The following is a 13244-nucleotide window of genomic DNA, read 5'->3' as shown; positions in this document are numbered from 1 at the left end:
CGAGGAAGATGTCATGTCAAATTGAAGGAATGTGCCATTGCAGAAAAAATAAATGCTATACAAAAAGAAAAAAGATCGTTAGCCTCTTCTTTTAGCAGACGGAGCGAATCCGAATAGCAAACAATGCTTCGCCTCTGCAAATTTCTTTTGATTTTTGTTTTCCTCTAAGCTCAACGTCGTGGAGGCTTGAACCCGAAAAAAGATGCTATGGATTTCCTAATTTGTCATTTAAGTTTGGAGGATATTTGCCATTACTAAGACGATGTAGTTTCGGTTTCGACGGCCGTGATTTACAGTTCTGATCTGATGTTAATAATTGCGGATTGTTTGGAAACCGTAAGCTTATTTTTATTACCAACAACTAACTACCCCTTTTTAGCCTTTAGCGGCAAAATAGCCCAAATAATGCATATGGGGTATATTATTTTCCAAACAAATGCACTTTGCTTATTATTTATCCAAATGGGGTGATATATACAATGAACCCATGAATGCCTTGGATCTCTAAGCGTCTTCAATGTAATTTTTCCTATGCAAAATAGTTTTGGAAATCTTGGCGTCTTTAAGTTTAATTAATACCAATGCTTAGTAATAATTGTTTAAGACAATGCAATGATTCAACACAAATTATATGCATTTAATAAAAAAAATTACCCGGTGAATGTGCACAGTACATGCATTCAACAATGTTTTTATTTTAATATTTAAATAAAATCTTTAATTTAATGTTTTAATAATATTTAGTAATGATTTGATAATAATGATTTGATAATATTTAATGATTTGATAATAATGATTTAATAATGATAATAATGATTTGATAACATTTTTTATTTAATAATACTCAATTATTCGAATATATATATTTATTACTAAAAGTTTAAAACGTCAATTTTTACTTCTTACTAAAATGAAAAATTGAGATCTATAATGGAAATGTTTTTGAAATAATTTTTACTAAAGGTTTCGAACTTTAATCGAGTCAAAAACTCATTTGACAGTATCGATACCGTTGTTTTCCAACAGTTGAATTTTTTAATTTAAAAATATTTAATGATTTCAAACTAATAATTTAATAATGATTACTAATAATGATTTAATAATTATTATTAATTTAAAAATAAGAAATGATTTGATACTAATGATTACTAATAATGATTTCATTGTGGTCGTTGCACTTGTTCAGGAGTTTGTTCATCATAACCAACCTGCTCATTTACTGAAGGCATATGATCCGGTGTTGTAAATATATGTCCACCACCACTATGCTCTCTCATCTGAGAATAAATACTTGTATTTGTCATCATAGATGACATCTGATCAAAATCATATGTTGCCCCAAACATGGGAGAGAACATGGGTGATTGATGAGGAACAAGATGAGGAGTGTAGGGCGTAACACCATAATTACCAAACACTTGATAAAATGATCATGTGTGATCAAAAGATTCTGGTGGGATATTATCCATTACCGCTTGTTATGCTCCATGGTGAGAATAACTCCCACTCACAATTCTTCTTGTTTTCTCGGGTTTACCAAATTTTTTTTCTTATACTCTATAAATTGTCTTCTTTCTCTGTTCGTTGTCAAAAACGGTTTTCCATGTTCCCAATAATAATAGGTAATCCGAACTCTGAAAGTCAAAGTCATCCGCTTGTATGGAAGTGAGCGTTGGAAAGTTGAAACCCCTGTTATTCCAATGATTGATATGGTTGGCATGCCTCACAGACCAATCCTCAGTGACCTTGCCCCGCCCATCTAATCTGTGGAGAACGTAATGATTCTCTGGAATTCCTGTAATAGGTTGGTGGAAGCCGAACTGTCTCAACACTCTATCGGAAAATTGGAACTCCACAAATGCGAAAGGGATCAATGGTGTAACAACACACCAATATTGACAACCCTCCCAAACACATGGTTTTCAGAACCGGATCGGTTAGCGAACCGGCCATGCTACCAGTTCACTTTTTCAACCGGTCGAACCGGTCCGACCGGTCGGAAGAACCGGACGACGTAATAATTATTTAAAAAATTAAATAAAAATACCAAAAATATTTAATAAAAAATAATTTTTTTATATCACAAGTCATATTCAAAGCAAGTCATAACATATATAAATTAAAAACCATAAAATCAAGTGAAACAAAATGATTCAAATTAACTACAACATAATATTTAAGGTAAAACATATTAAATAATAAATATAATTATATAACTATAATTAAAAAATAAATTTGGGGCTAAAAAAATCATAACAAAATGATATTGTTTGGTTTAATTTTTTTTAAAAAAACAATCCCACATGGATAAGAAACATAGAAGAGCATCCCAAAAGTCTAAAGAGTAAAAATATGAGAACAAAACAATCCCACATTGCTAAGAAATATAGAAGAGCATCACAACTAACTTCTATAAATAATAGAGGTAATTTGGTATTCAAAATCATGGAGCCTTTTGGTGAGCATTGAGTGAACTATTCTTTCACTTCAATCAAGCTCGAATTTTAGGCTTCAATTGAGCTTCTAATTTTTTTTTAGTTCAAGCCTTTTTTGAGTTCAAGTTTCAATATTATATTTCGAGTTCGAGTTGAACTTGATAATTTTTAACTTGTGAGTTTGAGTGGAGTTGAGCTTACTTTTAAAGTTTTCAAGTTCGAGTCGACCTCAGCAATACTCGAGTTCGACTTGGCTCGTTTAATAAACGACGTTTGGTTTAATTTTTAAAAAAAACACAAAATTTCCGGTTTTTTCCGGTTTTCAGCCGGTCTGGTTCGAACGGTTCAGCGGTTATGGTCGGTTCACTAGTAGCGGTTCAACCGGTTTAGATTGAACCGACTAGGCAAAGGTTCCCGGTTGAACCGATTGAATCGGCCGGTCCGGTTTTCAAAACAGAGCCCAAATATGTTGCGGTAAGCACGACATAATTTCTCCATCACCGTATGACCTCCAAATAAACTGTAAAATAAAATTATATAGTTATTATTTAGGGTTTAGAGTTTAGGGTTTAGATATATATAAAATTCAACTAAATAAATAAACAACAATATTATATTATAAACATAATAAAAAATAAATTACCTAATTAATTTTATATATACCTCAACTTTGCATTTGATGTCAATCTTAAACCTAAACTCTTTCACATTATTGTGTGCCAACCCCGTTCCTTCTATTTTATGCCTCCATCTGTATACCATTCAAAATAAAATTCTCTAATTATTTATCCTTTACAAAATATTCTTTAATTAATTTAAGATAAAAAAAAGTAAATAAAAAAATTATCTTCTGACAAGAGGAAAGCCAATTGTAGTTCGGCTAATCGATGTTAACCATGGAATTTTGTGATATACACACGATTGTAATAACATCATACATCCACTGATTTCAGTCGTATGCGCTTCATTTACAAGTAATGACGTCTTGCACATCTCACGATACAAGAACACCAATATTGTCGATCCCTAACTATATTGACGGGTAATAAAGAAGTTACCCAAAAACGAAAATATTTCTCCTTCATCGTATGCCAATATTGCCCTCGGTGAATGAGCAGGTTGGTTATGATGAACAAACTCCTGAACAAGTGCAACGACCACAATGAAATCATTATTAGTAATCATTACTAAATCATTAGTATCAAATCATTTCTTATTTTTAAATTAATAATAATTATTAAATCATTATTAGTAATCATTATTAAATCATTAGTTTGAAATCATTAAATTTTTTTAAATTAAAAAATTCAACCGTTGGAAAACAACGATATCGATACTGTCAAATGAGTTTTTGACTCGATTAAAGTTCGAAACCTTTAGTAAAAATTATTTCAAAAAAATTGCCATTATAGATCTCAATTTTTCATTTTAGTAAGGAGTAAAAATTGACGTTTTAAACTTTTAGTAATAAATATATATATTCGAATAATTGAGTATTATTAAATCAAAAATGTTTTCAAATCATTATTATCATTATTAAATCATTATTATCATATCATTAAATAATATCAAATCATTATTATCAAATCATTATTAAATATTATTAAAAATATTAAATTAAAGATTTTATTTAAATATTAAAATAAAAACATTGTTGAATGCATGTACGGTGCACATTCACCGGGTAATTTTTTTTATTAAATGCATGTAATTTGTGTTGAATCATTGCATTGCCTTAAACAATTATTACTAAGCATTGGTATTAGTTAAACCTAAAGACGCCAAGATTTTCAAAATCATTTTTGCATAGGAAAAATTACATTGAAGACACCAAGATTTCCAAAACCATTTTGCATAGGAAAAATTACATTGGAGATGCTTAGAGATCCAAGGCATTCATGGGTTCACTGTAGATATCACCCCATTTGGAGAAATAATAAGCAAAGTGCATTTGTTTGGGAAATAATATACCCCATATGCATTATTTGGGCTATTTTGCCCCTTTTTAGCCCAACTATATTTTAACTTTCAAGGTTATTTTCCTTTTCCTTTTAAAATTCTAAAAAAGGAAATGACATAGCCACTCGTGTGACAACAACAACAACAAAACCCAATTCCCATATGCAATGGGGTAAGGGGGAGGTAGGGTAGTAGGCTGCCCCCAACGCCAGGTTGAGAGTAGCTTCCGTGGAAGACCTCCGACAGTCAGAAAATTAAAAATATAGATAAAATGCAATGCATGTATAAATAAATACATAAATACATAGTTGTACAGTATTCATATGCAGTCGTTAATATCATTAATATCATTAATATCATATGCGCGTCTGTAATGGGCAGTAATCTTTGTATATAGACAGAAACATAAGAACCGACTAAATTTAAAAGTGGAGAAAAAGATACACAGAAGTCAAACGATAGCAAGGCCAGTTCTAAGCCTTCATAAATACCAATAACAGAAACGGATAAAAAGTAGAAGTTATGTAAATTACTACAAAGGCATTAAAAGAAGACAGAGATGATACACCCTAGAGATGTGACCCACACTACTCGACTATCCTAGGCTTAAGTCTCCATACTTTCCTATCAGAGGTCATGTCCTCGGTAAGGGCTAAATCCATCATATCAGATCTCAAGCAGTCTTCCCACTTCCGCCTTGGTCGTCCTCTCCTTCTGGCACCGTCGACTGTAATTGACTCTACCCTCCTGACCACATCAGATGGTAGTCGCCTAAGGACATGCCCAAACCACCGTAGTCTTCCTTCCCTCAATTTCTCGGAAACAGGCACCACCCCCAAGGACATCCTAATAGCAGAGTTTGTTGTCATATCCCACAGAGTCCTACCGCATGTCCACCGAAGCATTCTCATTTCTGAGGCCTCTATCCTCCTTACATGATCCTTCTTGGTTGCCCAACATTCAGATCCATACAATAGTGCTGGTCTTATTGCCATTCTATAAAATTTTCCCTTAAGTTTTAGAGGCACCTTCTTGTCACACAAAACTCCAGTAGCGGCCCTCCATTTTAGCCATCCCGCCTTTATACGGTGTGTAATGTCATCATCTACACCCCCATCTTTATGTATCATAGACCCTAGGTACTTGAAACAATCCTTTGAGGGGAGAACGTGTCCTTCTATGCATACTTCTACATCGTCTTCGTTTTGGTCCCTACTGAAGTTTGAACATAAATACTCTGTCTTATCAATATTGATCCTTAGACCTTTTTCTTCTAAAGCAGTCTTCCAGTTAGCCAGTCTACTATTCAACTCAGATTTTGTTTCAGCCACTAGGACAATGTCGTCAGCGAAAAGCATACACCATGGTACACCGTCTGGTGTCGCACAAAAGATGTCGTCCATAATCAAGGAGAAGATATAAGGGCTAAGAGCCGACCCCTGGTGGAGTCCGATTTCCACCGGGAATGCCTCGGTGTCGCCAACTGTAGTCCTGACGTATGTAGTAGATCTAAAATACATATTGGTTAAATTACACGGATTGTCTCTTATATTTTTTATCCGTTCAATTTTGGTTATTGGTTCAAAAAAATATCAATTTTGGTATCTTACATTATCAATTTTACATATTTTGGTCGGCCGTTAACTCCCATTACCCCAATAATGAAAGTGCAGATTGACTTTGAGTAAAAAAGGGTAAACTACACGGGTGATTACTCAACCATTGCTCCCTTTCAATTTGACCATCGGTATTTCGATTTCGTCACTCAGACCATCCAACTATTTTCAATCAGACCATTAGTCGATAATATTTAACGAAAATGATGATGTGACAGTTAGTAAAATTGATATGATTATACAGTTAGTCTTCAGTACTTATATATTCTATTAATTTAGTCCTAATTTTAATTTAATATTTAATTGAAATATGTTGTTGGAGAGAATTGAACTTGGGACCAACACTTAGCAGGTAAACCACATATTTGTTATTAGTTGGTAAAATCTTAACGGTGATGTTGAAGTGTAACTATAAGGTAATGTCACATCATCATTAAAAAATAAAAAATGCCACATAAATAATTATGTTAATTTAAATTTTATCGGTTAGACTACACGAATGGTCCCTTACGTTATCAATTTAATATATTTTAATTCCTCGATCGTTAATTCCTATTATCCCAATAACGAAAGTGTGACTTGACATTTAAAAAATAAAAAAAACCCCACGTATTTTAAGATCTTCTACATAAAAAAATGTTTTTGTTTTAGGAGAAAGAGGGGTTAGGGTTTTTAATAAAACAAATATCTAATATAAAAATTAAATAACTTTTAAGTCATGTGTATTACAGTTAGGTCATTTAGTGACATTTGTTTTCATTTTTTTTTATTCTTCTTCATGTTTTTAAGAAAAATGTGTGTTAGGATTTTTAATATATATATATATATATATAATTTAAACAGTTTGTTAAATATCACTTGTATTACAGTTGACTCACTTAGGTAACTTTTGTTTTATTTTTTAATTGTTCAGTCAGACTTTCGTTCTGGGTTAATTGGAGGTAACATTCGAGGGACTAAAATCAAATAAACCTATAAAGTAAGAGATTAAAATTATTTTTAAAAAATTAGTGATCAAAATAAAATAGATGAAAAACATAAGGAATCACCCGTGTAATTTATCCAATTTTATTTTATTTTCAAGGATGGAGAATTGTTCGTATCAAATTTGGGATTTAATATTAATCGAAATTAAGGTGATGTTTTTTTATATTATATTATATATATATATATATATATATATATATATAATTTAAACAGTTTGTTAAATATCACTTGTATTACAGTTGACTCACTTAGGTAACTTTTGTTTTATTTTTTAATTGTTCAGTCAGACTTTCGTTATGGGTTAATTGGAGGTAACATTCGAGGGACTAAAATAGAATAAACCTATAAAGTAAGAGGTTAAAATTATTTTTAAAAAATTAGTGATCAAAATAAAATAGATGAAAAACATAAGGAATCACCCGTGTAATTTATCCAATTTTATTTTATTTGCAAGGATAGAGAATTGTTCGTATCAAATTTGGGATTTAATATTAATCGAAATTAAGGTGATGTTTTTTTATATTATATCATATATTTTATTACGCTTTTCATATTGTTGGATTGTATAGTGCGTTTTTTTATTTATACTTGCTTGATATATGCTCTTAATTTACTTTATTTTTGCATGTGTTTTCCAATGGGTTTCTAAAATAATAACGCTCAAATAGATATTTAGAATAATAGTATTTTTTTTATTTTGATTGGAGTAATAAATGACTGCTTTAAGGTATGAGAGGTCATTTATTCTCGGTTGGAAATCATTAGAAATTATCGTTTTCTCTCGAATCAATATTGATTTTTAAGGCGGAATAGTGATATTTCTTCATTTCGATTGGAGCAATAAATGACTGCTTTAAGGTATGAGAGGTCCTTTATTATCGATAGAAGATCATTAGATATTACCATTTTCTCTCTTAGGATTATTTTGTGTTGTTATTTTGGATTAATAATGAACTTTAGAATGGAATTTTTAATATTTCTTTATTTCTATTGGAGTAAGAATCGATTGCTTTAATGTATGAGAGAAGTAATATTCTGTGAATTTTAGGACAAAATGCAATAATATTTAATTATTTCCTATCGAGAATGATCGACCTCTCATGCCTTAAAGCAATGAGTCGACTCCAATCAAACTAAGGAAATATTACGATTTCATTCTGAAGTTCATTATTAATTCAAAATAACAACACCAAAATAATTCTAGGAGAGAAAACGATAGTATCTAATTATTTTCAATCGAGAATAAATGACCTCTCATGCCTTAAAGCAGTCATTTATTACTCCAACCGAAACGAAGAGACATCATTATTTCGTCTTAAAATTCAACATTGATTCAAGTAAAAATGATAATATCTAATGATTTCCAATCGAGAATAAATGACATCTCATGCTTTAAAGCAGTCATTTATTATTTCATTCGAAATGAAGAGATATCACTATTCCGACTTAAAAATCAATATTACTTCGAAAGAAAACAATAATATCTAATTATTTCCAATTGAGAATAAATGACATCTCGTGCCTTAAAGCAGTCATTTATTACTCCAACTGAAACGAAAAGATAATACTATTCTCAAAATTGATTCAAGTGTTATTATTTTAGAAACCCATTGGAAAAACACATGCAAAAATAAAGCAAATTAAGAGCATATATCAAGCAAGTATAATTAATTATTTATTTTACCAATATTTAATGAGAATACAAATATTCAATTATTTAAATATCTCGAGACGAGACCTTAGATTCAATCCAACAGTATTTTCTCGGTGAATTTAATTAAAAGAACATGATCTTTTTTCCAATCCCCGAATTTTAAAATGGATTCGATTTAATATGCGTCACTAAATGTGATATACTTTCGTTTTAAAATTATCGAAAATAACTTTCTTATACATTAAGACATTCACTTTACGACAATATTAAAATGAACGAATATTACCCTTAGTTAATTTATTTTGGTTCAAGTCAAGACATGCTTATGAGGGTATCATGCAAAATTAAGGACTAAAATGAACTAACATGCAAGTAACATGAAAAAATTAAAATAAAATAAAATGAAATGAAAATAGGATTAAAATCTAAACAATCAAATCATCATGTCAAAATTAAAATAAAATAAAGTACAAAAGTGACTAAAATGCGCATGTTTAATATTGAATGCTAAAATTACAAAGAATAAAAAATAAGTAAAACATGGGGACTAAATTAAAATAAACTAAAATTACATGGCCATATTAAAATAAATAAAAACCAGATTCTGGTTCGAAATATAAACATTCAAAAACTACAGGGGTTATTTCCTAATTATTCCCTTTTTTTTAGCCTAAAACATACATTCGAATAAAAAAGGGTAAATTACTAAATCAGTCCAGAAGTATTTAAAAAATTAAATCATCACTACATATGACTAAACAGTAAAAACACTCTAAACCTACAGGGATTAAAACACAAATAACCCTAAAAATATATTATTGAGTTAATCGATCGACGAAATAGCCAATAGGGGGTGAATTGGCAATAAAACTTTGGTGGAAGCTTTAACAGAAAAATAAAAATATTTGCACAGCGATTTAGAGTGGTTCGACTTTCTTAAACAAACTCTACGTCCACTACCTTAGATATCCACACTAAGGATTTTCCACAAATTCACTAATTTGTCTTTCTTTTGAGGACAAAGAGTAACCTTACAACTCACTCAAGAATTATACCCCAAATTCTTGAGAACACTCTCTCCCAAAGAGAAAATTACAAATTCGCAAACTTTACAGAAAAACCTCACAAGGTAGATTGTTTGCACAATTCTAGAACAAAGAAAGAACACTCAAGAATAAATACAATTGAGCACAAATGGTGTTCTTGAAAGCAAAATGAATATTGAATGAAAAATAGACTTGAAATGCTCAAACAATAAGTTTAAGGCTTTCTCTTTGATTCTCTCTCAATTCTTGTTTTTTCTTTTTCATCAATGGCTCCTAAGCTTGTTTAAATGCACCTTAGATCATTTCTGAACGTTGGGGATCATTGGTGAAGTCAATAGAGTCGTTGTTGTATGTTTTCCATTTAAAAAATCCGTTGTGAGTATAGGTGTATCGGTACACTATAAAAGGGTATCGATACACTCAGTGTAAAATTCAAATATTTCGACTGTTATTTGACCAAGTGTATCGGTACCTCTCAAGGGTATTGATACACTAATTGCATTCAATGTTTCTCGGAGCCTGGAGTGTATCGGTACATCGGCTATGTATCGGTACCCTTATTTCATTCGAAATTTGGATGTATCGGTACATACGTGGAGTGTATCGGTACCTCCCTTTATAAAACTTATTTTTGGCTCGATTAAGGTTTGGAATACTTTATAAAAATTGTTTCAAAAATATTTTAATATTAAAACACAATTTTACACTTAAGTAAGGATTTAAAATTGACATTTGAAAACTTGGAGTAATATTTTTGATATTCAAATAATTTAATCGAATATAAAATCTTAAAATTCATTTACACTTTATTTGTTATATTGAAACATCAAAATGCTTTCAACAATCTCCCACTTTTTGATATAACAAAACATTTTAGTAATTTTAATATTTTCTTTTTGAAAATATTTTTAAAATCAATTTTGAAAATTACTCCCCTTATTCTCCCCTTTTTTGTTAAATCAAAAAGACTCTATAAAAACGTTTAAACAAGGTTTTAAAGAAAATAGCCAATTGATTTATATAGATATAGTGATTTAGCTGCTAAGATCACAATCAAGAGAATTGTTAGCCATTAGTCCATAAACAATATTCATAAATGTGCAATGGTAATTGGTCATATTTCAACTAAGATGTAAATGATGCAAAAATTAATGAAATCAATATAAGCATGAAGTTCAAATTAAACATTCAAACCATTCAAACAAACGTATCCAAAATCCAAAACACACAAATCCAAAACATTCAAAATGTTTTAACAATAAGTTTAAATTCAACCTATGAAAACAAGCAAGAAAAAAGGTTCAATCATCCATTAGTGGGTCGGGAGGAGGAAAATGTGCTCGTAGAGCACCCATTTCTAGTGTGAGCGTATTGAGTCTTTCGTTTATTTCTTCATGGTTAGCTCACATCTCCCGTTGGTTCTCCAATTGTTGAGCCCCCATAGCGATTAAGTGGGACTCTATGAATACAAACCTCATGTCAAATGTCTCCATGAACGATTGAAAATATGGAGGCATCTGACTATCTTGCTAACATGGCTCATCCTCGGCTACGTTAACGGGATCGTCGATATCCAGTAGTATTTCTTCAAGTTCTGGATCATCAGCAACCGGTACTGGTGCCGGAGCAGCTCGTGAAGAGCCAGCACCCGATGTTTTCAGGGTTGAACGAACCCATTGATCTTTATCCCTTCTCCATCCCGATTTACGCAAGGTTTTAAGATTTATTTGGCTTTTAAGAGGGATGACTACATCAAACTGGACCCTAAGCTTGGATTTTATAAACAAATTACTAAGAAGACAACTGTAAACTAAGGTTTCTATATGTTTAGACGAGACGTTGTTCACGGTTTCAACTAGTTCAGCAAATATTATTTGTGGCAAGTTTATTTTCTTATTATTTTGGATACAATGTATCCACCAAAGGTCAAGTACTCTAAGAGTTGAATATCTATCTCCGGATGGTCTAAACCACCAAGAGATGATCAAGTGAAAAAAGCGATCGTGGTGATATGATAACGTACTCGCACTAGCCTTGGCTCTATAACGGGTAGCCACACTTTCTTTCTCGTTATCTAAACCCTCATTATCTAAACCAAATGTCCTAGTGATTAAGTCGGAGTCAATATGAATGTATTGGCCTAGGAGATAAGACTGAATACTTACAGTGGCAGTTTAAGACTTGTTTTGGACACAAACCGCATTGGAATAGAAAATACAAACGAGTTGGTGATAAACGACAGGTTGAAGCTGAAAACGTTTATCAAATTTCCAATTTGAAGAGTAGGAAGATATCTAAATTTCATATCAATCATATCTTGAATAGAAGGGATATGTTCTTCCCGAATATTATAAGACTCAAATAGGTCAAGAAACCTAGTGTAGAGATTTTCCCAACGGCCAGGTTCGTTAAATCAAGAATTTAAGATAGTCATTTCGAGAACATTTGGGTTTGGATTTGGAGGTTGGTTTGTCCAACTAGACAAAGTCCTAGGTCTTTTGGAATGAGACATGATTTAAATCAGAATGGGATAAGGATACCTGCAATTTGAAAACACATGTATGCAACAATATCAATTCCAAAACTCAATATGAGTCCTCATTATTCAAGGTTTCTAAAAATAACCTAATGGGCAATTTTGAAAACTATATTGAAAACAATGTTTGAAAAATCATAATTTGTATAGTTTTCATGAAACCAACATAATTAAATCAAAAACAACAAATTAAAACAAAACACACATTTTTTTCAGAAATTTAAAAAAAATTAAAATTTGTGTTTTTGATGAAATTTGTTGTAGATTCTAGTGTATAATCAAAATATAAGCAATGCCAAATATCTATTTCGAACTAGAACTAACTAAAACTAATCATAAGTTCAAAAATAAATAAAATAGTGGTTTTAGAAAAATTACCTTGAAAATTCGGATTTGAGTGGAATGTGATGTTGATTGCATGATTTTTATGATTATAACAGGTTAGGAAGTTGAAAACCGAGTTAATTCCGACTAGATTTTATTTACTTTGAGCAAATGGAGAGTAGGGGTTGAGAGAAGACAAACGGCTGGAGTGTTTTGGGTGTTTATATTTTGGCAAAATGTGATTTTTAGGGATTTAAAACCAAAACCTGATGGGGTGTATCGGTACACCTGTGAGGTGTATCAATACACATTCAAGGAACGTATCGGTACACATTCAAGATGTATCGATACATAGCAAGGGTGTATTGATACCTGGGTATCGATACACTTTGCACAAAAATGTCAAAATCTGCTTTTAAACACTTATAATGCTAAATAATTAGTTCTAGTGGTATTGGCAACTCATATTTCAAAAATTAACAATGTTCAATCAATAAAATCTATCCTTAAAATTTTATTTGAACATTTTATTAATTTTCACTAAAGATCATAAAACTCCCCCTAACTATTAGCATAGAGTGCATTCAAAAATGTTATTTTTATAAGCATTTTTCATTTGCTAATTAAAAGTGCTAAAATTATTTTAAACACTAAGTCAAGGTAGGTTTGTTAAACCTAATTCTCTCC

The sequence above is a fragment of the Hibiscus syriacus genome, unplaced genomic scaffold (genome assembly GCF_006381635.1).
Source record: "Hibiscus syriacus cultivar Baekdansim isolate YM2019G1 unplaced genomic scaffold, ASM638163v2 tig00112347_pilon, whole genome shotgun sequence".
NCBI classification, from domain to species: Eukaryota; Viridiplantae; Streptophyta; class Magnoliopsida; order Malvales; family Malvaceae; genus Hibiscus; species Hibiscus syriacus.
Note: the sequence above shows the minus strand (reverse complement) of the source record.